The sequence below is a fragment of the Camelus bactrianus genome, chromosome 3, assembly GCF_048773025.1.
Source record: "Camelus bactrianus isolate YW-2024 breed Bactrian camel chromosome 3, ASM4877302v1, whole genome shotgun sequence".
NCBI lineage: Eukaryota > Metazoa > Chordata > Mammalia > Artiodactyla > Camelidae > Camelus > Camelus bactrianus.
This window is the reverse complement of record NC_133541.1, coordinates 160,669,643-160,697,583: the sequence shown is the minus strand read 5'-3', so window position 1 is coordinate 160,697,583 and position 27,941 is coordinate 160,669,643. Positions and strand designations below refer to the sequence as shown.

Sequence of the window (27,941 nt, the reverse complement as noted above, 5' to 3'; positions counted from 1 at the left end):
ACTCAGGAGAGCCAGGCTGGACGGACCTCATTGCGGTGACTAGGCCGTCTGAGTTCACTTAATACTTTCTATGTTTGAAGGCCCTGGAGGGAGAAAAAGTGAAGTTTCTAGAACTTATTTTGTGTTTCCCATGTACCAGGTGCGGTAAGCAAGCCACTTCAGACAAGACCCAGAGCAACCACGTTAATAGGCCACGGAGCAAGTAGTGCAGTCAGGCCTCTGTGGACCCGAAACCCGTGTCCCCATCAGCCTAGTAGTTACCAGAGGAAACTGGGGGGATTTATGGGACTGTGTGCTCCTGTAGGGGCTGGGATGTGTGTGTTTAAATCCACATCTTCAGAAACTCGGCTAGAACCACAGCCACTTATTGCACGGAGGCAGAGGAGGGGAGGATTCCAGCCTTTGTTCCAGCTCGTGTGGAGCTCAGAAATTGCTCCTTCTGTCCTGAAAACAACACCAGAGCTGAGGGAGCTGCAATCCCACTGTACTTCTTAGATCCCAGAAAAATGAGGGGAAAATCTGCTCCCAACACAGAGAGGCAGCCAGGCAGGCTTGGCGAGTCACAGCTCCCAGGGCAGAACCCGCTTTTGTAACAACCCCCAGGGCAGGCAGATTTAACAGGTCCCTGAGGCCAGTGGAAGTCTCAGCGTGGGGAAGTCCGAGTGTGACAACTCCAGGGGGCCAGTCAGAGGGGCCCCCTGCTCTTTTTCATGCATTTTACCTCCAGGACCGTGTCCTGTTCTCAGAATGAATGCCTCAGAGGATAACTCCTCATGCTTCCTGCCTGGAAAGGAGAAAATAACTCTATTGAAATATACCCAAAACATTCTGTTTCATTTGGGGAAGTTGTTTTTTGTTTGTTTGTTTTTTTAATGAGAAATTATTTTACCAGAGCCTAACCAACCTGGGAGAAGGGAAATCCCTTCTGTCTCACCCAAATTGGGGTGGGGGGAAAGAGACACACTTGTGGAGGTCACAGCTCAGGGCATAGGCTCAATGAGAACTAATCACAGGACTACAGATGCCCTGCTCTGTCCTGCTCCCCCAACACCTTACCTCCATTTCAGTAGGTCCCCTGTGTAATAACAGGAATAAAACTAAAAGAAGTAAATGTCTCAGGAGTGTCAAGGGAAAACCCAAAGACAGCGGGGAGATGAAAACAAGGACACACAGGCTGTTTTAGCCTCTCACACCAATAGCTGTAGCAAACTACACACAGCCCATCCCAGTAGATAAACAGAAAACCTCACAGAAGAAATTATTTATTTTGGTTCTCTTACCCAGTGCATTCCATGGTGCATCCTCGCCTAGAATTGAGTGGAAGCAAGTCCATCTCAGAAGGGACATAACTGAAGAGGGATGGCTTTCCAGACTCTGATGGGCAGAGAGAGCAGCAGCCTGGGTGAGAGCATGGTGAGGGGTGGGGTAGGGTGTGGGCTGCCTTCTTCCCCAAATAAGGAAACTTCCTGAGGCCAGCACAGGAGGGAGGGCCATGGGGTGGAAGCAGCCAGACTTCTTCCTGAGAACTGATGGGATGCCTCAAAGGGACCATTCAGGTACCAAAACTGGGCCGTGAGGGTGGGAGCCAGTCGGTCTGCCTCAGAGCCCAGGACTGAGGTGGGCGTACAGCAGGCCGGTCTTACTTGGCGGGATCCATTTCACTTCTCCGAAGCCCTGTGTAAAACATGAAGCGTGGACGGCCTGGTGAGCACAGCTCTGCCCTCAAGACCTGTTTCAACTCCTCTCTTCCTGGAAAACAGCATCTCTGAGCCCGCCCTTGGTGACCTCAGAGAGATCACCCTAGTGGCCCAAGCTAGTGACCGGGAACATGTACCTTCCTGCAGCCAACCCCAGACGTCCACTGATGCATCATATACTGGCAAAGATGTGAGTTCCTGTGCATTGGTCTAACAGCAGAGACTCTGCCACAGGCCCAAGAGGTGGTGTGTGGGACATGCAGGGGTGCAGAAGTGTAGGCAGTGCAAAAGCGTAACTGGTGACAGGGGTGCAGGGGCTGTGGAGGGCGCAGGCAGTTCAGGGGATGCGGGGGTGCAGGGGTGCAGAAGTGCAGGCAGTGCAGAAGTGCAGATAGTGGCAGGGGTGCAGAGGTGCAGGGAGTGTAGGGATGCAGGGAGGTGCTCAGGCATGTGGCCAGGATTAGAAGGCAAGTGCACATCCTCGCAGTCAGCTTGACCCCGGGAGGCTAGTGCAATCGTTTGGGGCGGCGGAGGCAGCGGTGCGTGGGAGGCTGCCCGGGCAAGCCGGTCGATTTCTTCTCTTCCCTGCAGCCTGGCCTAGGGGGGCCTTGGCCGCTGGAGATTCGCCAGATGTTGGACTCCAGGTAAGCTTGCTCCTGGGAGGTGGGGCGCTTAGGTCAGGGGGCAGCGGCAGCGACAGGGGGGCGGAGCGTGGCTGCCTCTGGCGAACTGGTGGAATAGCTGCCTTCTCCCGGCTGCCGGGCCTGGGAGCGGCCTCTGCTGCCCCTGGTCACCGTACACGCCTGTCCCACTCAGCTTGCTGAGTGGGGACGGTGCCATTAATGTGCGGGGCCCACGGAGTTAGGGGGACTGCCGCGCGGAAGCCGGTCAGTTCGCTCAGCTCTCCCCCGCGGCGGAGCCAGTGGCAGCTTCTGCTGCCGTAGAGGCGGGACGCCGGTCTCCAGGTGACCTTGCCCCTGGGAGGCGGCGGCGGCGGCTGCAGGGGGAGGGGGTCCGTTCCAGGGAGTAGCTCCATTTATTCTGTCCCGCGCGGCCTGGCCTGAGGGCGACCTCTGCCGCCGGAGATTTGCCTGCGGTCCGACTCCAGGTGAGGTTGTATCTGGGAGATGGGTGCGGTGCAGTCAGGGGGCTGGTAAGGTGGTGGCTGCGGGGATAGGGAGGCTGCCCCGGGGTAGCTTGTGTATTAGCTCCAATGTCAGTGCCGCGTGGCCTGCAGGCAGCATCTGCTGCGCCAGGTCCCCGGACACCCCTGTCCCACTTTGCCTGCTGGGGGCGGGAGGCAGGGTAGTCAGGGTGCACGGGTGGCGGGAGTCGGGGGCCTGCAGCGGGGGAGCGGGCACATTTGCTCCCATCTTCCCCGCGGCTTGTCCTGGGGGCGGTCTCTGTTGCCCTGGGTTACGGGACACGTGTATCCTAGTCGGCCTGACCCCGGGAGGCGGGCGTGGTACGTTGGAGGTGGTGGCAGCAGCGGCAGGTTTTCCCATGGAGCCGGTCCATTTGCTCCCATTTCCCCCCATTGGTTTGCCCTGAGGGCGGTCTCTGTTGTCCCAAGTTCGCCGGACTTCCATCTCCAGGTCAGCCTGCTCCCTAGAGGAGGCCACCGTGAGGTCAGGGGGCAAGAGAGGTGGCTGCTGCGGGGGTAGGTGGCTGCCTTGGGGAGCTGGTGGATTGGCTCCCGTCTCCCCGATTGCCTGGTGTGGGAGTGGCCTCTCCTCCCCCAGATCACCAGACACACCTGTCCCATTCAACCTGCTGGGGGAGGGGTGCCCTTGGCGGTGCCTTTAAGGTCCGGGGGTGGCGACGGCGAGGGTAGAAGACCTGCAGCGCTGAGCCTGTCAATTTGCTCTCCTCTTCCCCGCTGCCAATCCTGGGGGCGTCCTCTGCAGCCCAAGAAGCCGGATGCCCGTCTCCAGGTCAGCTTGCTCCTGGGAGAAGGGCGCGATGCGTTCGAAGGGCAGAGGCAGCTGCGATGTCCGGCTGCCCTGCCTAATGGGGCCACTTCTTCTCCTCTCCACTGACCTGGCCTGGGGATGGCCTCTCCCGAGCAAGATTCGCCTGACACCCCACACCCGGTCAGGTTGCTCCTGGGAGGTGGGCGCGGTGAGATCAGGTGTTGGAGAGGAGAGAGGGGCTGCCCCTGGCGAGGTGGAGGATAAGCTCCCATCTCTCTGGAGGCCTGACGTGGCTGACCCTCGTTCCCAGGTCACGTTTCTCCGGGTCATATTGCCCCGGGGTTGCAGTAGGGTGAGGGGGCGGCGGGGTGTTAGCGGGGGTATGGAGCCTGCCGCTTGGGAGCTGGTGGTTTAGCTCCCATCTCTTCCGCAGCTTGGCCTGGGGGCAGCCTCTTTTGCCCCAGGTCCCAAAGCACAGTTTCCCTGACAGCTTAGCCACTGGAGGTGGGCAGAATGTGCTGAGGGGGCGGAGGCAGCTGCCAAGGCAGCGACGAAGGGGGCTGTCCCTGGCCAGCTGGTCAATTTGTTCACATCTCAAACTTTGCTGCCCCAGTTTCGCAGAACGCCCTTCTCCAGTTAATTCTTCTCCTGGGAGGTGGGCGCAGTGCATGCAGCCCAAGGTCTGGGCTCTCCCCTGGGGAGGGGCAGAAACCTCTTGTTCTCCTTTGTCTTTATTCTTCAGCGAAGGGGTTACTTGACCCAATTCTTAATTCTGAGGAAGTGTAGCCTGTGTTACGGAAGAGCTGCTGGACAGTGAGGTTTCTGGGTGGGTTTTCACATCAGCTGATGCCCCAGGCAGGCAGGAAAGCTATTACTCAGAGCTCCTTAGTGTGGAGTTGGGGGATGGCCCCGCCATCCTCAACATGCTTTTTAAAAACGTGTTACTCCTCTCTTTTTCCTAGGTGACATTTTAGGTTATTGGGTCACAGATTGCTGGCAAACTCATCCCTGTTCTCAAATATCTTTTAAACTTGGGTGAAGTGATAAGTAGGGGAAGATGATTTACTGAAAGGTAAGAATACTTAAATTTGCATTAAAGCTAAATTCTGTCAATCTTTCTCAAATGATTTTTCTCTGATACTAAATCCACGACCTAGTGAATGTTGTAATCCTGTGTAAATCATTGATCTTCACATCACATTGGTTGAGTGGTCAGCGAGATTTGTTAATTAGATTATTCCTGAAAGGAAAAGCTCAGGCTTTTGAGAATTCCTTGTCGGATGTCACCCAGGCAGTCACAGTAGAAGACAGAGCTGATATAAAAATCCCTCAGCTGCCTGAACTGCAAAGCTTCTGGAATTACTGATCCCTGAAATGCAGGTGACACTTGATGATAATCTGGGGGATGGTTTATATGATCAGATTCTTCCAGTCCTGTAAATGTGTTCCGTGGCCCCAGCCCTGAAAGAACTGGTCTTAGGGGCCATATCATGAGGGGTGGGATGGGAAGACAAGGTCTAAGGGCTGAAATCACTGAGATTCCACACTCGCTAAACACAGACTCCAGAGCCTAATAGTTGTCAGGTTCTGTTCTGGATTTGAGAGTGTGTTCAGACATGATTCTTGCCCTTCAGGAGACACTGCCTGCGTGGTAGTAACCTTTACATAGATCTGGGGAGGATGGCAATTAAGTAGATGGGCTGTTACTGTTCTCAGTGTGCCCAGGCTCGCTCTTCCAGGCACTCGTGGGACTAACGAGTCACCTTATTCACTCATTCACTAATTTATTACCATTGAATTGATCATTTGTCCCACAGTAAGTGAAAGAAGGTATCAGGAAGCTGAGTTTTGTCCCCTCTCCTATCACTGATTGTATCTGTCAGTCGGGCGCCTTGAGTATGCATTGTGAAATGGTAGTATTTGTTGCCCAATGGGGCTGCACTGTGAGTTTTGAGAATCAGGGGAGTCACGTGGGTAGGACAGCACCCTGACACACATGGCCACCCCACCACATGAGACAGCATTGTCGATGCTGAGGTGACCCGATGTAGACCGCGGTGCTAAACCTGAGCATGTTTAGTGATCTTGGTGGCTATGAAAATACAGACTACCAGTCCTTACCTCTGAGACTCTGACGGTGTGCACACCAGAATTCTGCATTTTAAGAAGCACTTTAACTAAATCTGATGAAGATGATCTGATTGTCCCACTGAGAAACACTGGTGTGCGAGACACCAATATTGAGGATTCTCAGGGAGCGATGTTTTTTCAGGATTTTCCAAGGGTCCTCACTTGAGACTTTTGCCTTGGGTGTAATTGTATGTGTTCAGAAGTGATGTCTTTCACTTCCAGTGCTTGTCAGCATGCTCTCTGCAGGGGTTTGCTCTCAGTAGATGGCAAAAACTATGATTCTTCAGGTCACCGAGCTAGAGTGTGAGCGATATTTTATTTTGGTTTTCTTTATAGCAATGCAGAGTCTCCCGAGAACAGATTCAGCCTGAACAGATTTGTGTCAGACTTTGGGAGACCGCTGGTGCCCAAGATGTTCTCTGGCAGGTCAATGACGAATCTAGGTCCATCTTTCACAGCTACGTCAATGAAGTGGGACACTTCGACAAGGCCAAAGCTGGTATCCCAACCATAGCCCTTGACAGTGATGTTCGGCTCCAGGAAGCCATCAGATGCAGCAGGTGGCCAGAGGAGGAGCCGAACTTGCTCATGAAATGTGACATCCCCAACTTCATCAACACGGACCAGAACTCTTCCTTTGGGGAAGATGATCTGATTTTCGAACCACCGAATGTTCTAGAAAATAAGCCAGTTGCCCAGACCCCACACAAAGACTTGAATTGAGAAACGTGCTTTGTCAGGTGTCTTTTTGAAGATATGAATTTTGTCTTTGTATGGCAGGAAGTCCCCTTTCACATAATTGTATGTGTTTTTGTCTGAGAGAGAGAAATGGAGACAGACAGAAAGACGAAGAAGCAGAAGAGAGCCCCCTCAGAAGAGAGCTAGTTAAGGTGAGTTTTGTGCCATTAAAAAATATTTGGGGTTTTGGGGGGAACAAAGTATTTACACTGTCTCATTCTCCTCGTTGGAAACCTTGGCCCCACACTCACTGTCAGCATCCTTGAACAGGGGTTGGCACGGTGCATTTTATCTCGCGCTGCCTCTTCCACGTTCTGCCTTTAGCACGTTGCTTTGCCTCCCAGGGCTGCCACCCTTTAAACTGTAATGTGAGGAGTCTGGAGTAGATGATCCATCCCAGCTCTGCTGTTTTGCAAATTTCTGATTTCGTATTCGGATGAGGCTGGGATACACCCAGAGCAGTATAAACCAGGCCCTACCTCCTGTCTCTTGCTGGGGCAACCCTCAGATCTGTGCCTTCTACTCAAGCCTTTACTGAGCCCAGCTTTTGTCAGGAGCCCAAGTGCCTACCGGGATGGCAGGAGACCTGTCTCTCGTGGTCACGGTGGCCGAAAATTCTATTGCTTGTGCTGAAACAGCTCTTCTGAGATCCTCCGGCCACCCTTGCTCCAACCAGAGGACAGACGTACCGTTCCTTTCCTAGGAGGAGGATCAATCCATGGTGCATTTTATGACAATCCTGTCCCCAGGAATGCACGGAAGGTTATCAGCTGAGTGAGGGGAAGTGCCTCTGTGTCTCTGTGTCCCTGTATCTCTGTCTGCTCACAGTGCCCTGCCACCGGCTACTGAACAAGAAAAGTGCTATTCACCATGCTGTGTCTTTTGCAGATGTGTAGGTGATGGTCTTGTGGCTCATGTGTGGGTTTTGTGCTGGGATGGTGAAGGGCTTATAAATACCTCATCAACATGTATTCGAGGTGAACTGGTGCCACACAGACTTGATTCATGAAGGCATCAAGCCTGCACACTGGTTTGGAAACAACTTGGTTTTGATCAGTCACACTGCATGCATGACTCACTGCTGATCTCTGGGTGTTTTTTTCATTTTAGATTTATTCACCCAGTGTCTTGCTTAAGCTGAAAAATACATTTATTTCACTAGAATATTCTCGGATTCTTTGTTTTCACACATCCAGTTGTTTAAATCTTTAAAAATCATTTTGTGTTTATAATGCCTCCTAATTTCTATCAACTCTAGGTTCCCAGTGGCCTGAGCCATGCACCAGATTTGATGTAGGAACTGTTCCACCAAAAGAAATCCCTTTGCCATAAAATCTTTTGAGGAATATATTATTCTATAAGGCTCTAACAGTAAATCGTAGAACAAAGCATGGAACATTTATTGTAGTTAATACATGTTCATGCAAAGAGAAATGATATTTTCATTAAACAATGTTGATTTTAATAACTTTTACTAATGTGAATATTATTATTCATAATTTAAATAACCAAATAAAACCACAGTTATTTATTATGAAGATTGAAAATTATTTACACTGTCTCTCAATTAGAGGTAGCTTTATTAGAAGACTGAAGTGTATTTAAAAGATGGAAAAATACCCATGATGACACCATCATTTTTATTAACTAAATATCAAGAAATGTGCAGGGTTAAGATTTAACCCTCTGCAAGCTGTCAAGTTAGCATGAGGTAGTTTGTGGATGCTGCCAGAAGACGGGAGACTCCCTCAGGATCAGAGACAAAGAACTTCCTGCCAGCACAGCAGGCAGCTTGGGGTTCATGTTCATGTTGGTTCCTGAGTTTCTTTCCTTTTGCTGTTGTAACAAAGGACCACAGACTCAGTGGCTTAAAGCAATACACATTCATCGTCTCACTCTTCTATTGTGCAGAAGTGCAAAGTCATTGTCAGTGGGCTAAAACCAACGTGTGGCCAAGGCTACGTTCCACACCGAGGCTCTAGGGAGGGATTCGTCCTCCTACCATTCCCAGCTTGCAGAGGTGTTCACACTCCTTGGCCCAGGGCCCTGTGTCACTGTGACCTCTGCTGCCACATTACATCTCTGTCTCTGCCTATATAGATATAAAGGAAGAGTCTTCTACATCTGGTATGGACTCTTTTTCCTAAATGAACATTGTATCTCTATTTATGTGCAGATTAAAACCCCTTCCCTCCAGGGTGTGGTGGCATCAGCTCACAAGATTACCACTCTGGGCTTTAAGTGTCCTCTTTGTATTGTCACCTGGGAACTTCTCTTTCCATAGTTAGCTCTGTGTTACATTTGTTGTTGTATTTTACCCGGCATTACTGAAAGTTTTACTTAAAAGGGATCCTAATTAGCTCTGTTTACCTGTTTCCAGAGCTGAAAGCTTCAGTTCTAGAGTATCTGTTTGATTTCTCTTAAAAATACATTCCAGTATATTTCTCTGGTGAAAGTCTTTACCCTGTTATCTATTCTCCCATAATTTCCTTATTTTCTTGAAAATATTAAAAGTATTTCATAGCCTTTATTGGTAACTCTGATGCCTACATCACCTGGGGGTTTGCATCCTTTGTCTAATGTTTCTTATTCTCATATTATCCGTTATATAGTCTTGACATGTTGCATGTCTTGAAATTCTTTATTACATGGCAGACATTGCAAATGAAAAATCCATATGTTATTTTCCATGAGAGGTTTTCTATCTTCCTGTTAGGCAAACAGGGTGAGGGACTGATCATGTCACTCCAATCAGGCGCTGAGGTGGATCAGGACTGAAGTGCCTTTTTTCTTAAAACAGCTTTGAGGTATACTTGGCAAAGTAATTTTCACACGTATAAAGTGTACAGCTAATACGTTTTGACATAAGTATATCCCCAAGAAACCATGACCACATTCAAGAGAGTGAACATACCCATCACCCACAAAGCTTCTCTCCTGCCATTTGTTGTCCCTCCCTCCCTCCCCATCTCTTCCCCTGGAAACCATTGATCTGCTTTCCATCACAACATATTGGTCTGCATTTTCAAGATCCTTGTATGAATGGATTAATGCAGTATCTACTCTATGTTGTCTGACTTCTTTCATTCAGTGTAATTATTTTGAGAGTCATCTGTGTTGCTGTATTAATAGCTTATTTTTCTTATAGCAGAGTATTGTTTTGTGCTGGGTTTTTACTGAATAGTTTGTTGTGAGCAGTGTTTGGATAGACCATCATTTGTTTCTCCATTTACTTCTTGATGGATGCATGGGTTATTTACAACTTGAGCTATTATAAATAAAATTGCAGTGAATATTTGGTTACAAGTCTTCATATGGACATATGCTTTTCTTTTCTAAAGCACCAGATGAGGAATATCTGGGTTATATGGTAGATAGGTATTTACCTTTTTTAAAGAAACTGTTAAAGACTGTTCCAAAATGGTTGTACTATTGTAAATTCCTTGTTGTGTGTATCAGCTCTGCTTGCTCTACTTCCTTACCAGCACTTTGTAAGGTCGGTCTTTCTAATCGTATTCATTCTTGTATGTATGTGTACTAGTATCTCACTGTGGTTTTTAAAAGCATTTCTCTAATGACTAATGGCACCTTTAATCAGCATCTTTTCATATGCTTATTATCCATCTGGATATCTTTACTGAAGTGTGTTTTCTGGCCTCATTCATTCATTCAGGTGTTTGCATTATTATTGAGTTTTGAGACCTCTTTATTCTGGATCAGATACAAAGAGAGACCTTTATCAGATATATGATCTGCAAATAGCTTCTGTCTATGGCTTGTCTTTTCATTTGCTTAGCAGTGTTTAGAACAGCTTTGAAGAGTCTTCATTTTGATAAAGTTCACTCTATCAGTTTCTTTATAAAATAGATTATACTTTTGGTGTCATAGCAAAGAAATATTTGCCAAACCCAAGGTCATAAAGCTTAAGCTTATGCTTTTTCTCCTAGCTGTTTTGTAGTTTTAGATTTCCTATTAAGATCTATGATCCATTGTGAGTTAATTTTTGTATATTTTGTGAGGTGTGGATCAAAGTTTATTTATTTTTTTTTTGCATATCACTCTCTAATTCTTCCAGCACCAATTGTTGAAAAGATCCTTTCTCCACTGCATCCTTTTTGAGAATCAATTGTCTATATAAGTGTTGGTTTAGTTCTGAACATTCTATTCTGTTCCATTATTCTATTTTCCTGTTTTACACCAACACCATAATTTCTGATTACTGTAGTTTAAAAAAAAAATAAAGCTGAAAATCAGATAGTGCAAGTCTTCCAACTTTGTTTTTCTTGTTCAAAATTATTTTGGATATTTGGGATCCTTTGTATTTTTATATGAATTTTAGAATCAGTTTTAAAATTCCTTACATCCTGTTCTGCCAAAATTCCACCCATGTCTTTGGCCATCTCCAAAGCCACATTTTCTGAAGAAGTCTCTCTACATCCCAGGTGAAAGGAATTTCTGTTTCATCTGTGCTCCAATCACATTTGATAATATTTGATTACATTTATTCATATTTGGCTGGATGTACTTGTGTGATCTTTCCTGCCATATAGTAAATATCTCAAGATTTGGAATCTTGACTTGGTTCCCTCTGTCTGCTGAGAAAACTAGTTCTATGCTTTGCAGGAGAGCGCCCTGCAGTAAGAGGTATCTGCAAGACACATCTAGCTCATTGCTTGCATATCGTCAAGGAATCCTGCAGATTTAGAATTGTTTATTGATTGTTGTCTCCAAGACGGCTCAGCCTTTTTTATTTCTATTGCTACTGCTGCAGTTTCAAAGGAAAATGGGCTAATTATTTTCCAAATACCAAAACATACTGTAATTGAGTTGTGACACAAATTATGTGCTGCTGTTTCTTAACAACCAGCTTAGTGTTCACAGGTACCTTCACTCATGGAACTTTTGGGAGAATGTCATATCCTCAGAGATAGCAATGCTGCCTTTGGCGACCTGAGTGGTAGTATCTGAACTCACTCCTGCTGTTTTTCCAGTGCCCCCTGTAGCCCTCCTCCAGCCCTCCATGGGGGGCCTGCAGTTCTGCCCTCGAAAATCCTGTTGCTTCTCAGGAAGAATTCCCTATGAAGCATATTCATGTCCTTCTTGTGGGGATATTCAGTCCAGAGACCTGACAGCAGGGGAAAATGTTTAGACTGCTTTTGGTAGAACGTAAATTCTTCCATACTTGTTAGAAGCAAATCCAATGAGGAAACTGTGTTGGCATCTAACAAATCAGGATAAATGTCTGATGAGGAAGATCAGCTTCCCCATCCCACTCAGGCGTCATGTTGATGTGACACTCAACTTGGCAAACATTTTCTCCTGTGAGCAACGTGAAGTTCAAGACGTTATGAATGGCTTTTTGTTTTTCTTCCTTAGTCTTTCCACATTCACTGTGTCTGGTGAGATTATATGAATCCTGCTTATTTTCAGCCCAGCACTAAGCTTTTTAAAAGGATCACGTGTTTAAAAGGCTAGTGGACAATTTGTTAGAAGATCAAAATCCTTAGACTTTGGTCCTAGAGTTGAATCTTGGTTACTGGTGAATGAGAATTCCCATTAAAATTTTAAATTCAGCGATATAAATTTTTAAAAATAGTTAAATATTAGGTAATTTCATTAAACACTATAGCAGTTATTTACTTTTAAGCCTGTCTCTGGGGCAATTTTGCAGTGATTCCCTCCCTTTATTGATTCCCTCTTTATCAGAATCCTTGAGCGGTCCCTGTCATCATTGTCAATATCATCATCATCATCACCATCATCATGGAACTGATTCCTCTGGGAGATTCTAGGAAAATAAAGAGCTGGACGGGGTTCTGTGCAGGTCAGTGTGTGCATATACAGTAAGAAGAGTTGTCAGACATTAGATTCAAGATACCCTTTCCATTTAGAGAAGAATATGGTCATGAAATCCTGATGTGCTGAATGAAGGAAGTGATGGGAACAGGGTAGTCAATGGAAAGGAGGAGGAAGTGAGTGAAGCGGGGAGCATAGAGCCTTGGTTAGGTGATCAGCACATTGGTGAAAATGAGGGGAGAGTGATGGCAGAATCATGTCCCTCCCCGGCCACAGGGTAGCCACCTGTGACATGTTACTGTACATGGCAAAATGCATGACAGATATTTTAGGACAAAAATCTTAGAGGATTTCTGTCTTCTAAATTGTCTATCAGTTAGCGTTTTAAACCCATGATACATTAATAAAGATTAGTGCAGGGGAACAAATAAAAAGGATTCATATAATCCACCAGACATACTGAATTCAGAAAGGCTAAGGAAGAAAAACAAAAAGTCATTCATAAGTCCCTTGAACCATAAAATGCTCATGAGAGGAAATGTTACACAGGTGAGTGTCGCAGCCACATACATAATGCCTGAATTGGATGGGACAAGGGGATCCTGAGATGAGGTGAGTAGCCTGGATTGTCCAGGTGGGCCGAATGTATTCACAGGGGTCCTTAAAATGGAGGACATTTCCCAGCTGAGTTTAAATTCAGAGGGAGGTGTAGCCATAGAGCAATGTTCAGAAAGGCTGCTGACCATGAAAATGGAGGAAGTCGTGGGGCACAAGCTAAGGAAGGTGGGTTACCTCTGGAAACTGGAAAAAAAAAAACAACAACAAGGAAACATTCTCTTCTAGACCCTCTAGAAGGAAGGAAACCTGCTGCTACCTTGAATTTAGCACAGTGAGAACTGTGTTGGATCTCTGACCTCCACAGCCATAAGCTGATAAATCTGTGCTGGTTTAAGCTCTTAAGCTTATGGAAATTTATTACATTGGTAAAAGGAAAATAACATAGTGAGCCGTAGTGTAACGGATTAAAGGTATAGGATGGGGTGTGGAGAGGATTCTGACATTTATACCTAAAAACCAACCAGGTGAAATGGGAAGGTGTTTTAAGGAAGACTTACCTGGCAGGGCTGTTAAGCAGACTGGAGCGAGGGGAGCATTGGAGTTAGAGGAATCAATTAAATCTCTACCAGAAAAATAAGGAATAAAATGTAACAGGGCTTCAGTGATAGTGGATGTAGGAATGGAAATGGGCAGAGAGATATAAATATTACTTTGAAATTAGCTACAGGTTTGATGACTGCATGTTGGGGAGACTTAGCCGATGTGTGGACTGAATGTTTGCATCCCCTCAAAATCCATATGTCGAAACCCAATCTCCCAGGGTGATGGTATTGGGAGGCGGGGCCTTTGGGAGGTTATTTGTAGGATAAAATGAGGTCATGAGAGTAGAGCCCTCATGAATGGGATTAGTGTTCTTATACAAGCCCCCAGAGTGCTTGCTTCTCTCTGCTCTCTGGGATATGAAGATATTGGGAAGACAGCCATCTTCGAGCTGGCAATCCTCTCAAGGATACTTTGACCTTGAAAGTCTCAGCCTCCAAACCATAAGGAATATGCTGGTTGTTTAAGCCACCCGACACGCGGTAATTTTTTACAGCATCCCAGACTGACGAAGACAGTGGAGAATGCCTCTGAGTTTGGCACTGATTGCCTGGAGAATGCTGAAACCCAGGGAAGTGGGCAGCACAGACGTTTACTCATTTAATCCTGCCAACACAGTAGGAGATAGAGTCCACATATTCCTCGCTACTTAAAAGGTAAGGAAAAAGAGGCACAAATAATAACAACGACAACAAAAACAACAATAATTTGTCCAAGATTCACACAGAACCCCCTGGAGGCAGAGTGAGAATTTATACTCAGGCAGGCTGGACCAAGAGCCCCTGCTCATAACTAATAAGTCAGATCACCTTGCTTATGTGGATCAGTTTTTTCAACTGTGATATGAGGATACTGTGTCCAGTAACTTATAATTTCAAAATACTTCACTGTAACGGAATCATTAGTCACAGGCCTTACAAACCACAGAAACCTACACATACAAAAATAACTCGTAAGATCAAGATAACCAATAACGTTTTTAAATATTATACCTGCTGGGCCTTTGCAATAAAATGTCTTTTTATAATTCTGTCTGGCTACAGAATAACTTCATACTCCTGCATGCTGCTTGTGGCTCCCATGTTGGACAGCACGGGCCTAGAGATTTTAAATTACTTGCCCAGACTCGCCCAGGAAGCTCGTGGTGGGATCCTAGCTGTAGTCTGGGACTTTTCCTTCCTATCCAACAAGTCCCTCATGGAAGTTTAGAAGCTTCTCCTTTGGTGCCCAGCTGTCTATCCGTACTTATAACATCTTGTCAGGTGTTCCAGCCTGCTCCTGAACATCAGGCAGAACCCACTTCTGCTCTATTTTGTCCAGGTAATACCTTCTAGCAACTTCCATTGCCTTCTTGGCATCAGTTCTTACCTGGAAGGGTAGTGGCTAGAGGTGGAAATGTGTCCACATGACAGGTTTTTCATAAACATAGCAGGAGTGGTCAAGAGAATAAAACGTCAGGAAGATGAGTAGAAACAGGTCATTTAATATACCAAGTGGGTACTTTCAATGTCTGTGCTTCCGAGTCCAGGCTTGTTCTGCTCGTGCATTACAGGCCAATAAATCTGGAGACCAGGTTTTGGGGCAAGAAATAGCGACTTTAATTTGGAAAGCCAGCTGAGAAATGGTAGAATAATGTCCTGGGGAACCATCACCCCAAGTCAGATTTCAGGCTCTTCTTATATTAAAAATGGGAAGTGGGAATGCTTGGTTGTTGCAAACTTGGTGTATGAATTCTTTGTTGTTAGAATCCTTTGTTCTTGCAGCTCTTCACCTGGGTCACATCCGTGTAAACCTCCAACAAACAAATGTTATTTTCTATTCTGTAACTTGTTATCTTTATGTGACTAGAAAAGTGTTAATATCCTTCAAATTCAGAGCCTTGAGAATAGGTTCTCCTGTATATTTCAGGCTCTAGGCAACATTGTTTTACAAAAGGTGCAGAACCAACAAGACTAAGCCTAGGAAACAGGGCACAGGGTTAAAGTCAAAGGAACAGATCTAATATGGAGTCAGATTTTTTCTTTCCTATTTCAGTAGTGCCATGGAGAAGGCAGTTTGGGCAGCTTTTCGTAGGGTCCTGGAGGCTTTCTCTCTCAGCCTCTGTGTGCCTCTGTTGAAAAACCTTCAAAGCTATCTGGCCTGCTGGTAAACCACTCCTCCTGTTTTGCCCTGAAGATGTGTTCTGTTTATAACTGATCTCTACTCCTTGGAAAACAACTCAATAAAACTCAGTTGGTTTTCCACCAGCCATGGGCAGGGGTGAGGAATAGCACTTTATTATTTTATAAAAAAAAAAAATAAAAGAAGTCTTAAAACAGCACTGGGCTCATAGGAGAGAGTCAATAAATGCTTCCTGGCTTAAATCAAAATTGATGGCTCAGTGATTCCATGGCTGCTGTATTTGCTGAGCTTGCTAATCCTTTGCTCCATTACACATTTTTTTAACTGAAAAAGAAATACATGCATGTGGTTAAAAAAATTCAAACAGAGCACAAAATTACACATATGAAAGAAGTTTTCCCTCATCCTCTGTTCTTTCAGCCCTCCCTGGAGATGCCACTGTTTACAAACCTTTGTGTGTTTTCCAGATATGCTATGCACATTCCGACCTATGTATGTAAATTCCTTTAAAGTATTACTTGTTTTTAACTTAAAGGGATTTAAATACTCAAGTGTCTTCTGCCCTGGTAATACAAAAGAATAAATCTGACTCCATATTAGATCTGTTCCTTTGACTTTAACCCTGTGCTGTCTCCTAGGCTTCATCTTGCTTGTAAAACAATGTTGCCTAGAGCCTAAAATATACAGGAGAGCCTATTTTGATGGCTCTGACCTTTAAGGATATTTAACACTTTTCCATTCATATAAAGATAACAATTTACATAATAGAAAATAACGTTTGTTTTGTTGGAGGTTTACAGGGATCTGACCCAGGCAGATAGCTGCAAGAACAAAGGATTCTAACAACAAAGAATTCCTATATCAAGAAGATTGCAAAAACCAAGCTCGTAGGAAAGAAGCCTGAATTCTGACTTGGGGAGATGGTTTTCCAGGAAATTAGTTTGCCATCTAGGTCTACAGAAAGTTGCTATTCCATGCCCCAACACCTGGTCTCCCAACTTACTGGCCTGTCCTGCACTAAGGAGAATGAATTTGGACTCAGTAACACTCCTATCTTCCTAGCAAGCTGGGCACTGGAATTGAGGGCAGCTATCCCACACCCAGGGACATACTGTGTGCCCTTGATGGTTCCCCGAGGGTGGGGTGTGGTTTACCCAGGAAGGATGGGGACTATGCACCAACACTCAGGCAGTATGCTCCTTCTGGGATCTGACCTCGTACCTCCCGCTCCCCGCCAGCACAACACCTGGGAGAGTGGAGGTAAGGCAGAGATCTTGCCTGCCTGTGTCCCAGCGTGTAAAAGGGGAATAGGTACTCTTTCCAAGTTAGTTCTGAGCGACAACACCTGCGGGTGCTTGGTTCCCAGAGCAAAAGGAAACCCAGCTCCACTTTCGGGCAACGGGTGTGATCCCCGTAGGGTTCCTGCAGAGGCCTTGGGTGGAGGGCTGGACCAGGGAGGTAAAATATGAGCTGCGGGCCTTGAAGGGTTAGAGAAGTGTGCAGAGGCAGGACTGCTGCCTCCTTCAGGATGCCCCCAGAGTTAAAACTATTTCTCTCCATCTCTGCTACACTCCTCCACCCTCCAGATCCCTGCCTTCTCTCTGCTCCTCCTGTCCATGTCTCTCCCTCCACTTTTCCCCTTCTCCCCTCCTCCTACCATCTTCTCCGTCCCTCGCTTCCCCACCTTCTCTCGCAGAACCCAGAGAGGATCGCTGGCCCTCCTGCGCATGCGCAGTCGGTGCCAGCTGGAACGAGGGTTGGAAGCTCCAGCTCCGAGCATGGGATCGGCCCCAAATTCTGCTCAGCTCTTTCGCCTGTTAGGACTTTGGCTCCTGCCCCGGCGCCCCGGCCACAGCTGTCCAGGGCCAGGTGTGCACCTGCCGCCTCTCGCCCCAGCCGGGCTCCCTTGAGTCCGCGGCTGGAGTCACTTTCCCCTCTCCCGCCCGCGAGTCCTCTCCTCCCGGGCTGCCTCTCCTCGGCCGCCGGCCCGTCCCCGCCCCTGGGCGGGCTGTGTCCCGGGCGGGCGGGGTCTGCGGACCCGGATGGGGGCTGGCGGCTGGGGCTGGGGCTGGCCTCCGAGCGGGGCTACAGCCCGCGTCCCCCCCGGCTTTCCCTGCACCGCGACCCCTGGGCTGCCCTCGTCTCCCTTCCCCTCTCCCTGGGGGCCAGCTCAGTGGTGTGGGCGCTGCTCCCCGGGCTGAGAGCCTCCGGCTGTGAACCCCAGCTTCTCCTGGTGGAGTCGGGAAAAGGGAGCGTCAGTGCTGAGCGAGCTTCCGTCTCCTCCCTCAGTGTTTCTGCCCCAGGTAAGTACCTTGAACACTTTCACGTGTTATGATGGCGGTGCTTGATGATGTCACTGTTTTTATAGTGATAGGGATTACAGTGTTGAAAGCAAGGCTTGATTCAGTTAAAAATGAGCTGAAGGCATGAGGCTGTGACATCCTCCATCTTTCCCTCTCCCAGGGTGAAACGTGTGACCGTCGATCTTAAAAAGATAGTTACAGTCCCTAACTAGCCCAGCCCAGCTAGGGTGTGTTAACAGGAACAGCACCACCAGAGGCGTTGGAGACTCAGGGACATTGCAGTCCTAAAGAGCTCCTGGCAAAATTTGGTTTGTTTTGGTTTTTTTGTTCTTCTTAAATTGTGGGGCAGACTAGTTGTATAGAGGGAAAAATAATTGTCAAGAAATATTTTTTCATTTAACGTCATTTTTGTGATATTTTTCACACACCATGAAGTCCACCCACTTAAATGCTACAATTCAGCAGCTTTAGCATATTCACAGTGGTGCAACCATTAATATTCCAGAACGTTTTCATCACTTCAGAAAGACCAGTGGAAATGATTGACCTATCCACCCCTTCCCATTGCTGGTTCTAAAGAAGATTCTTGGTTGTTCCTGACCATAAATTATCTTGTTACCCATAAAAAATCTGGTAGGAAATCTAAACAGAATTGTATTGAATCAGTCTATCAAAGCAAGAAAAATTAATGTCTTTATGGCATAAATTTCTTCTACCCATGAATATATCTCGGACCCTATATTTTCATATTTCCAGAGCCTGGCCCATGGGAAGTCCTCATTAACTGTTGGGTTTGTGAATGATGAGATTCTATACATCGTTAGTTGCAAACTGAAGCCTTCCACAGAAGAGAAAATAAACTCAATGAAGCCAAGTGACTCTCTGATGGTCAGAAAGAGTGACAGCCAGTGTTGGAGTGATCCAGTGGACTTGGTGTTTGTAACCAGAATTCTCCAGCACCTACAGCTAAGGGGATCAGAGTATTCATTTATTTTTTCTAAATGGCGTTGCTTTTATTTTTACTTATTTTTTAAAATTATTTTTTATTGAAGTGTAGTCAATTTAGAATGTTAGTTTCAGATGTACACCAGAGATTCAGTTATAAACATATGCATATGTATCTATATATCTTTTAGATGGTTTTTAGTACAACTCATTACAAGAAATTGATTATAGTTCCCTGTGCTATATAGTAGGTCCTTGTCATTTATTTTATATTTATTAACGTGTATCTGTTAATCCCCCTTTTCCTGCCTGCTAACCACAGTTTGCTTTCTATGTCCATGAGTCTATTTCTAGCAGCACCGTTTTTGCTAGTAATATATGCTGGTTGGCTGCTTTCAGTTTCAGTAATTCCACCTTATCTGTGGGCATTTTCCTTCTGGTGGGCCTGTGTGTGGTTTGCTCACGTGATATAAGAGTTGTGTATTTGGGAGAAACCCAGGCCTCGTGTAGTGCCTGGTACAGAGTGCCCACTGAGCTGATGCTTGAACTGGGAAAAAAAACAAAGTAAATGTTGGAATTTCCTCTATGGTTGAGACTTCCAGGTTTCTATAACCTGTTTATCCCACACTAATGTTGGCTGCACCTATACTGGGTAATTTGGTGGAACTTCATGGTATGATGGTGCAGAGACGGGGCCTTGTATGCTTCTTCTCTTTCCGTTTTCTAAGACTCATTCTCCTGGGCCTTCCAGATCCTCCCCAAGAAGTGCCCAAGGCTGGCTTGGTGCTGCGCTGAGGCAATATTTGTTAATAAGGCCCTTTCCTCATCTCTTCTGAGCCTCCGTTTCCTTCTCTGCACAATGAAGACTTAGACTAGAAAAGTGCTTTTCAGTTTCTTTTAAGCCATGTTTCCTTTGAGAAACAGAAAATACAAATCTCTCCTCCCATTCAACATATAGATTTTGACACATCCAATATGTGACATAGCTCTTTGTGGAAAATTGAAGTGATTGTGATTCCAGGTGGCACAGAAAAGAGTCTTCAGAGATTTATTGCAGGGAGAGGGCAGGAAAGGGGCAGTATATCCCACTTTCTAGTGTGAGCACTGGAACAGGGGCTTGGGTTTAAATACAGTGTCCGACGTGGCCTCTCTCTAATCTTTTTTTTTTTTGCCTCTCTCTAATCTTGCACAATGTGATAAACCTCTCTCCCTCAGTTTCTTAATGCGTCAAGTTGGGGTGATAATAATTTAAGTGTTTTGTGAAACATTATACACATAAGACATTTGTTTCTCAGTAGAAACAAAACCTGCGAGGGAATAAGGGATTTCTTTAAAAAAAAAAAAAAATCTTGTCCACAGCACTCAGTCTGTGTCTATTTTGAAGTTCCTTGAGGGTGAGTGTTGGGTCTAAAGTCCATCGTGGGACAGGTGGCCCATGGGTCTGTGTGCCGCAGATTGCCCCCTCCTCCCCAGTCCTCTTCTTCTCAGTCCAGGATGAAGTTCCCTAGTAGATTTACACAGAGATCTTGTGGAAATGGCTTTTCATTTTATTGTTTCACGAAGAAGGGCTGCCATCATGATCTCTGTAGTCAGGTTTTGGTGGCCTGAAAGCTATGCAATTACGTTTTTCTATTTAATATAAAGAAAAAAATTACAAGTACAAAATTAGTCCTACAGTGGTGGCAGGGGTTCTTGAAAGTGGGGACCATTAGCTTTGTTAGTTTCAGGTGCAGGGGCCTCTGGCCATGAGGACACATCATCGTGCTCTGAAGTTGGAGGGACCAGTGGGCTCAGTGGGAATGTTTACTGAGTGTATCTCATGGGCTGGGCATTGACCTATTTGTACTGTGTGTTCCTTATTTGAGACAGTGAGCTCGTTTAACCTCAATAGCCTCTTTAATAAATTAGACTTTTTAATTTTGAGATATAATGTAGATTCCCATGCAGTTGTAAGAGATAATATGGAGAGGGCCTACGGACTTTTTGCCCAAATTTCTTTAAAGGTTCCATCTTTCAAAGTTGGGATACAATTCAGTAATGACTCACTAACCCTTTGAGGTTTGTGTTATTGCCCTCATTTCTATTCATGATTAAACTGGGGTTAAGAGGAGCACACAGGCCTGCCCAGGTCACCCATGGTTAGTGTAGAGTCGGGTGAAACGTGGGCTTGGAATTTCCAGGCAGTACCAACATAATGCTCTGTGGCAGGGGGCAGCATTCACTTTGCTTGTTTATTCATTCATTCAACAAGCATTTATTGAGTAAACTCTGTGGGTCAGATGCTATCATAGGTTTATCTGATTCTTCAGCACTATGGAGAATCCGGTAATGTTTCCTTCTTTTTTTAATCTGAGAAAATTTGCTCTGAGAGGTTATAAACCCCCCAAAGGAAATATAGCTCATAAATGAGGGATAGTAAATTTGTACATTTCCTTCTTTTTATGCAGGTGGTAACCTAGGCATTTTACATTTGTAAAGTTCCATAATCCAGATATATTCTTGTAAGGCAAGGATTTTTTTTTTAATTGAATTATACTCATGTTTACAACGTTGTGTCAAATGCAAGGTGTTTATTTTTTCTTGAATTTGGAATTCAAAAAATATTTTTTGAGGGGGGTAAATAGGTTAATTTATTTGTTTCATTTTTTTTTAAAATGAGGTACTGAGGATTCAACCCAGGACCTCATACATGCTAAGCATGTGCTCTACCACTGAACTGTACTCTCTTCCCCAAAGCAAGTTTTCTTATCAAGTATTCTGCAGCTTAGGAGTTCAAATAAATTGGAGTTGAAATCCAGGTCTTTTGATCCTACTGTGTTTCTTTGCATTATATCCTGCTGAGGGGTGTGGAAGCAGTTCCTTTATTCATTCCTTTATTCAGCAGTTTTGAGCATTGACTTTGCATCAGGGCCTGGCTAGGTGCTTGGAAACAGAAAAGAAGAAATGACCCTTTTCTGCAGAGGGCGGAAGCCTAGACCAAAAGCTGCGTAATGTGATCCGAGCTGCGGTAGCCATGTGCAGACGCTGAGGACAAACTGTACCCCCGGATTTGCTTGGGCTTCCCCTGCCTTCTGACTGGTACACACCAGGTCACCGCAACCCAGTGAGGCCCGCAGCCTGCAGCACAGTATGTACCTCGGTCTCCTCTTCCCTCTCGTCAGGGCCTGCAACATGAACATCCCTGACTACGTGCAGTGTGCTTAGGACCACGAGACTCTCCCCGTGGTGGTCCAACCCGTGGGGATCATCTCAGAGGAGAATTTCTTTTGCATCTATAAGCGAATCTCCTTGGTGAGGCAGATCATCCCTTGCGGCTCGCAGTGGGCACTCCGTATCCACTACAGTCACCACTATGCGCCCGAGAATGGGTGGAACGACTTCCAGACCCACCGCAAGGTCGTGGGCCTTGTCACCATTACCGACTGCCTCTTGGCCAAGACCTTCGAGAAGCTCCACGTGCAGAGGAGCTGTATGGCACCACGCTCTATGACTCTCGGCTCTTTGTCTTTGTGCTGCATTGGGAGGTGGCCGAGCAGCCGCGCACCGACGTGGCCTTCAATTTACGAGGACTGCAGGGTGGTGGAGAAGAGGATCGAGGACTTCACTGAGTCTCTCTTCATCATGCTCAAGTCCAAGTGGCTGGACTGTGCATCCGACAAGTCTGGGGACAAGATCCTCCTGCTCTACATCCTGTTTGAGAAGGAGGACTTTGTGGGATTGGACACAGAGAGCAGGAAAGTATACCTGGATGCCCGGACACCCTGGCTGTGTGAAGGGTTGCTTCCCTACATCCAGAAAGGGATCAGCAAGGAGGAGGGCTGTCTTGTAGCCAAGGCGTGAGGGAGGTGAAACCCGCCGGTTTTCAGACGTTTAAAAGTGAATCCACCTTTGTTTCAGAGAGATTCTTTTAGGATTATTATGGACACTTACTCCGGCTTTTCAGCCAATTCCCCTGGTGTGACCCCTGGAGTTGCTGTCCAATAGAGTAGCCAAAGCCACTGATGCTAGGAGAGCTGGGGAGGAGGCTGCTCTGAGCTGAGATGTGCTGTAGGTCAAATGCACATCAGACGCTGAGACTTGTCTAGTAAAAAGAATGTAAACTATCTTGTTTCTTTCTTTATTGATTACATGTCAAAATGATAGTATTTTACATACTGTAGAATAAGTAAGATATGTTCTTAAAATCAGTTTCTAGGGGTTTTTTTGGGGGGGTTACATTTTTAAATGTGGCAACTGGGAAACTTTCTTTACATGGCTGTCATTTAATTCCTGTTGGACAGCATGTCCTGGGACAGTCTCATCCCTTTGCTTATAGATGTCATGCTGAATCCTGAGACGCAGAATGAAGTGCTGGTTGAGCTGGGGGTGGAGCCAGTGTCTCCTGCCTCCCAGGTCCAGCACCTGCACGGCTCAGGCCCTCTCTCCCTGCCTGACAACCACCATGCCAATTTAGGACAACAGAAACACTGCCAGGGGCTTCCAAATGAGCTCCTTACACAGGGAAAGGCGTGTCACGGAGCATGGGGCACAGCAGGGAAAGATTCGTCCTCACTTTGTCCCTGTGATTAAGTCAACGGACCCACTTTGCCTTGGAAGTGCAGACGAGCTCTTCTGGGCTGCCTACCCCCCCACATTCTGCTCTGTTTCCCTGTATATCTATCGAGATGTCCCTCGGGCAGAAGAAGGTGAGATGCCTTTGCCGAGAGGTGGTCCCCATTTGCTGGGGAGAGTGTGAGAATCTGTGCCCCCCCCGACCTACGGCCTCGGGCCTTGAGTCTGGAGAGGGCTCATGGCGGTCCCACAGGTACGGTCGGAGGGCCTGGCACGTGCTGCCGGGCCTGATGTGGAGGAGGTTTTCTGCGATTCTCTGTGAGTCTAAAATCAGATTCTACATTCTGGTTGTTGGTAAGTTGGAGGAGAAGATGCCAGAGAATTGATAAAAAGAAAGTCCAGACCAGTCCTGTGAGTGACAGTTACAGGGGACCCGAGTCCCACCTGCTTGTGGTGCCTGGCGGGCTCTGGATGAATTTTCACTTCCTCCCCGGACATACCTCTATATCTTAAGGAAGGGGCGAGGCATGTTGTGGCCATGACCTGTACTTGTCCTCACAGGGCCCCGTGATCTACACGGCTTTCTCCCCTTCTGCTTCTTGTAGATGAGCTGGCAGATGTAGTGGCCTGGGCAATGCTGAGGACACAGATGCCAGCACCGTGCCACTCCCAGGCTGGATCCATTCCCGTCACCTGTCACCTCCTGCTGAGTCCCCAGGCGTCAGTCAATGTCGGTACATCGGTGCAACGTAAGCAGGGACCAACATCTCCCCCTGGACAGAATGGTGGGTGAGCAGTGGAAGCCTAGAGCCCTGCCCCAGCCCCCTGGCCAGTGCCTCCTCTTTTGTCACAGGAGGCACTGGTCACATGTTTGCTCAGCAACAGCTTGGCTCTGAGTCTGCAGAACCACCAGAGAATGCCAGCTTGTTTTTGTCTTTTGAAGTGTGTCCTTGGGATTTGGCGGAGTAGCTGGTTGTGTGCTTAGCCCATAGTGGTTGACACTTTCACCATTGTTTACCCAGAACCTTGTGTACCAGGCATGGCTCCCGGCATCAAAATACAGCAGCGCATTAAACCTCCCTCCTGGTGGGTCTGTCTGTTTTGGTACCGTAAGGGCTCAGCCAGCATCTGAACGTCAGTGAGATAACGCGGCCAGTGAGCTCGGATCAAGTAAGTTCTCCTCCAGTCACTTTTACTCCATTGTTGCTTTTACTATTACACAGTCATTAATTTTTTAAACAATGCTTTGGTGCAGGAACAGAGCCTAATTCTCTCCTGTTACTCTTGGTGGGAGTGAGTAAATTTGTCCAGCTTGAATTGCGACCACATTTTGTAGCTCAAAAGCTGTTTACACGCATCTAGGTGAAGTTTAGGTTAGGGGCGCTGACCATGTTGGGGACCCCGGCAGCGCCGCTCGCCTCAGGCCCCTGCCTTCCCTGGAACAATAGGTGAGGTAGGGTCTCACCGTCCCCTCGTCCCTGTCCTCACCAAACTCACGTAAATTCTTGTAATTGCTCTCAGTTATTTTTGTTCTCATGTGTTTCTAACTTTCGCTGTTCCTCTTTTCCTTTTTCTATTTCCCTTTCTATCTTGTACCACCCTGTGAGCATGTTGTTGGGTCTGAAAAGTGGACTGTGCACACCCTGCATTGGAAATAGCGAGATAGTCCTCCGTGCTGTCCCCATCGCTTTAAAAAGCAAAAACTTAATAGTTGCCTTTATCCATATATTATCCTAGTCATCTTTTTATTTTCTAGATTTTGGAATTTTTGCTTTGTTAGCACATCACCCACTGGTGTTTGATACCTGTTAAAATCCTTGCTTTGAGGAACCAGTTTGGTCCTCCTTATGTTTGGTGACAAATGCGCCCTTATTAAATTTGTTTGATTGTTTTGAAGAAGTGAGATGTGAATTGATTTAGGCGGCTGCTGAGGGATTTTTTTCAAGGAGTATTTAAACTTGGAATGTCAAAATCTGCAGCATCTTCCTTGATTCTGGCTTTTAGACAAACGTGCTTGGCACGCGATTCAGGGCTGTCTCTGTGTGACGTGCGTGACGGAGCTTCCTGGCCGGCGGTCACTGGTGAGAAAGTGGCAGTCTCGGGGGTGAGCAGCTGCAGGGGATGCTGTTGGAAGAAGCAGTCACCGGTTTTTTGTTTTTTGTTTTTTCATTCACCTTCCCGGTGCCATTTACTTTACTTTGCCTTCATAGAGAGGCAGGAGCGGGTCTAAACTCCATGCCACTCTTATTTTCCCTTTACGAGGCTGGTTTTTCTGAGTATCAGAACAACATGTCCTTCTCCTAAGTAGCTGGCTCACTTGGATCTGGTGGACACAGGGACCGCTAAAGGGGACTGTAGCTTCCTCTCTGCTCCAGCCAGTGGGCATTCAGAGCCGGGTCTGTGGTTTGCCTCAGCAGCCATGCAGTCCTCCCTGCATCAGCCTTTACTATTAACCCATGATGGCAGTAAATAGCTGACTCCGTGTCTGTTGCAGCTGACGTCCACCACTGACGGCCGTGTCGTTAGTTTGCGGTAGTGAGTCTCCAACACCCTAGTCAGCTGTGAAGTGACCTTGCATTCTCACCCACACCCTGGTTCATCTCACCCGGGGGAAGGGTTTGGCCACCACCGTCATGCTGGCCATGAGACCTTGTTTCCCCTTTCATGCCCTGGTCCAATTGTGGACACTTCATCCTTCACTGACTTGGTCTCGCTTGAGACAGGCCAGACGTTCTGAAAGAGCCCATCACATTCTGGGGGGGAACAGAACACAAGAATCGCAAGTAGGAGTCTAGGCTCTCTGGGTTGGCAAATGCAGGCTGGGATCTGTGAAGGCTGGGCTGTGCCCTGAACACAGGCCTTTCCAGTGGCTCCCGAGAGCCCAGGGGTCGGAGTGAGAACAGCCTTGCCTGGGTTCCCCCATCCTCATCTGCTCACTGGCAGGTGTGTCTGCTAACAAGGAACTGCCACAAACCTCGGGCCCTTCAAAGTTCAGACCACAGGAGAACCTTGAGTCCCTTCTCCTGGGCCTCCTTTGTGAGAATCCAGTGCCTTCTGAGGTGACCAGCGGCAGGAGATGCCTCCCCCTCCAGGGAGCTCTCTTCAGAGGACTGTGACGCACTGCACCTTGCTGTCAGCTTGTGGGGTTCCATCCGTGGTCCTTGCAGAACCAGACTTGAGACTGGCTTAGCAATAGAAATGACAAGACTGATTCCAGGGCAGGGCCGGGGGGAGGAACAGGGGAAATTGAATGTGACCTCAAACACCTAGGTGGGTTCTGGGTCTGTTACTAAAATCGGGAGCCTGGGAGGTACCTGCCAGGAATCGAACTCTAGAGTAAATGGTGGACATGAGGCATTTTTAAGATTCCATTTGTCATCCAAGTTAGGACTTGAAAGAGGCACTCGGTTCTATGGCCCCGGGGCTCAGGTGAAGGAGCCGGACTAGAGATACACGTTGGGAGTCGTCATTCTTAGCTGGTGTTCACAGCCGTACAGGTGGATGAGCTCATCTCGAGAGGTGCAGACTGAGGCTGAGGCGGGTCAGGGCTGTGCCTGTGTTGGAGGAAAGCCCAGACCATGCAGCTTTGGTGTGTCAGTCAGTGGCTTTTGGGATTTTCAGAGCAATGGCATTTATCCTTAAGGGTCTTGGGGGTGGGCAGGGCCACCCAGGAAGAAATCTGAATGGAGGGTTGTGGCAACGCGTGCGCGTCTGGGGATGATGCAGAGGCTGCATGTTCCAGGAGGGGAACCTCCTCGGAAGATGGAATCGGAGTGGGGTGTGTTAAGAAGGTAGTCACACTCACCTGTGAGGGAGGGACAGAGGCCTAGGGAGTCTCCACCCTAGCGGACTCTCTTTCCCACGAACAAAAGGCCAGCAGACAGAAGATTTGAGGTGAGAAGGAGCCAAAGTGGAGAATGGTGGTTGGACAGTTCTGGAATAGTCTCCCTGCAAAATGGAGTTAAAAAAACCCAGACTCTTAAGAACATTGATAGTGACGTTGGAGGAGATAGTCCTTTTTCTGGCCTCCTAAGGGTAAGACATGTATCCGGGGATACACAGAAGAATCGGGCAGTCTGGTCCGTGGATTGACCCTTACCAGGGGGAACAGGGCAAGTTTAAAGGGGGAGAAGGGCAGCGGAGGGAAACTAGCCAGGTCTCGTGTCAGGTAGTAGTCGGCCTCACTACTTGCGTGTTGCATTCACATCCGTGCCTCCCAGGTGGGCGGTGGCAGCCCCCTTTTGCAGATTGGGAAGCCTTCTCAGAGGGGTTAAGGAATTGGTCCATTTCGCGGCTAGTAAATGCTGTAGCAGGATTCAAGCAGGGCCTTGTCAGACTTCAAGGGCATGTTCTCTCTACTAATTCCGGTACCTCCCTGTTGTACCTGGATTGGTGAATTGGGTCAGTATTGGAGCCTTTCACAAAAAGTACGATTTAAGTGCCTCAGGACTCTTTCCCAAAGCTCAGTGTTTTTTAATGTTTCAGAAGCACCGCAGTGCTTTTCGCCCCACAGAGGTAAGGTCTTACTCTTTTGACGATGACGTGGTTGCAAATGACGTACAGGTGCAAAACCAGACTTAGCAGCTTCT

General features: G+C 47.1%; 2 long non-coding RNA genes across 3 annotated transcripts in view; both read left to right on the top strand.

The window, feature by feature from the left end:
- The first annotated feature begins 559 nt into the window (after nt 1-559).
- Nucleotides 560-2,513, top strand: LOC141575479 (uncharacterized). Its single transcript, XR_012503079.1, has 3 exons — nt 560-1,402; nt 1,761-1,887; nt 2,289-2,513. It is a non-coding gene; the product is annotated as an uncharacterized LOC141575479 (long non-coding RNA).
- Nucleotides 2,514-4,577: 2,064 nt separating this feature from the next.
- LOC141577213 (uncharacterized) overlaps nt 4,578-27,941 on the top strand; it is a 91,851-nt gene continuing 68,487 nt past the window's right edge. The window contains exons 1-5 of one of the 2 annotated variants that reach the window (XR_012506027.1): nt 4,578-4,682; nt 6,077-6,630; nt 13,929-14,088; nt 17,140-17,856; nt 23,958-24,522. This is a non-coding gene — a long non-coding RNA (uncharacterized LOC141577213). The remainder of the gene's footprint in view (nt 4,683-6,076; nt 6,631-13,928; nt 14,089-17,139; nt 17,857-23,957; nt 24,523-27,941) is intronic. The other variant, XR_012506028.1, reaches the window with a different exon arrangement.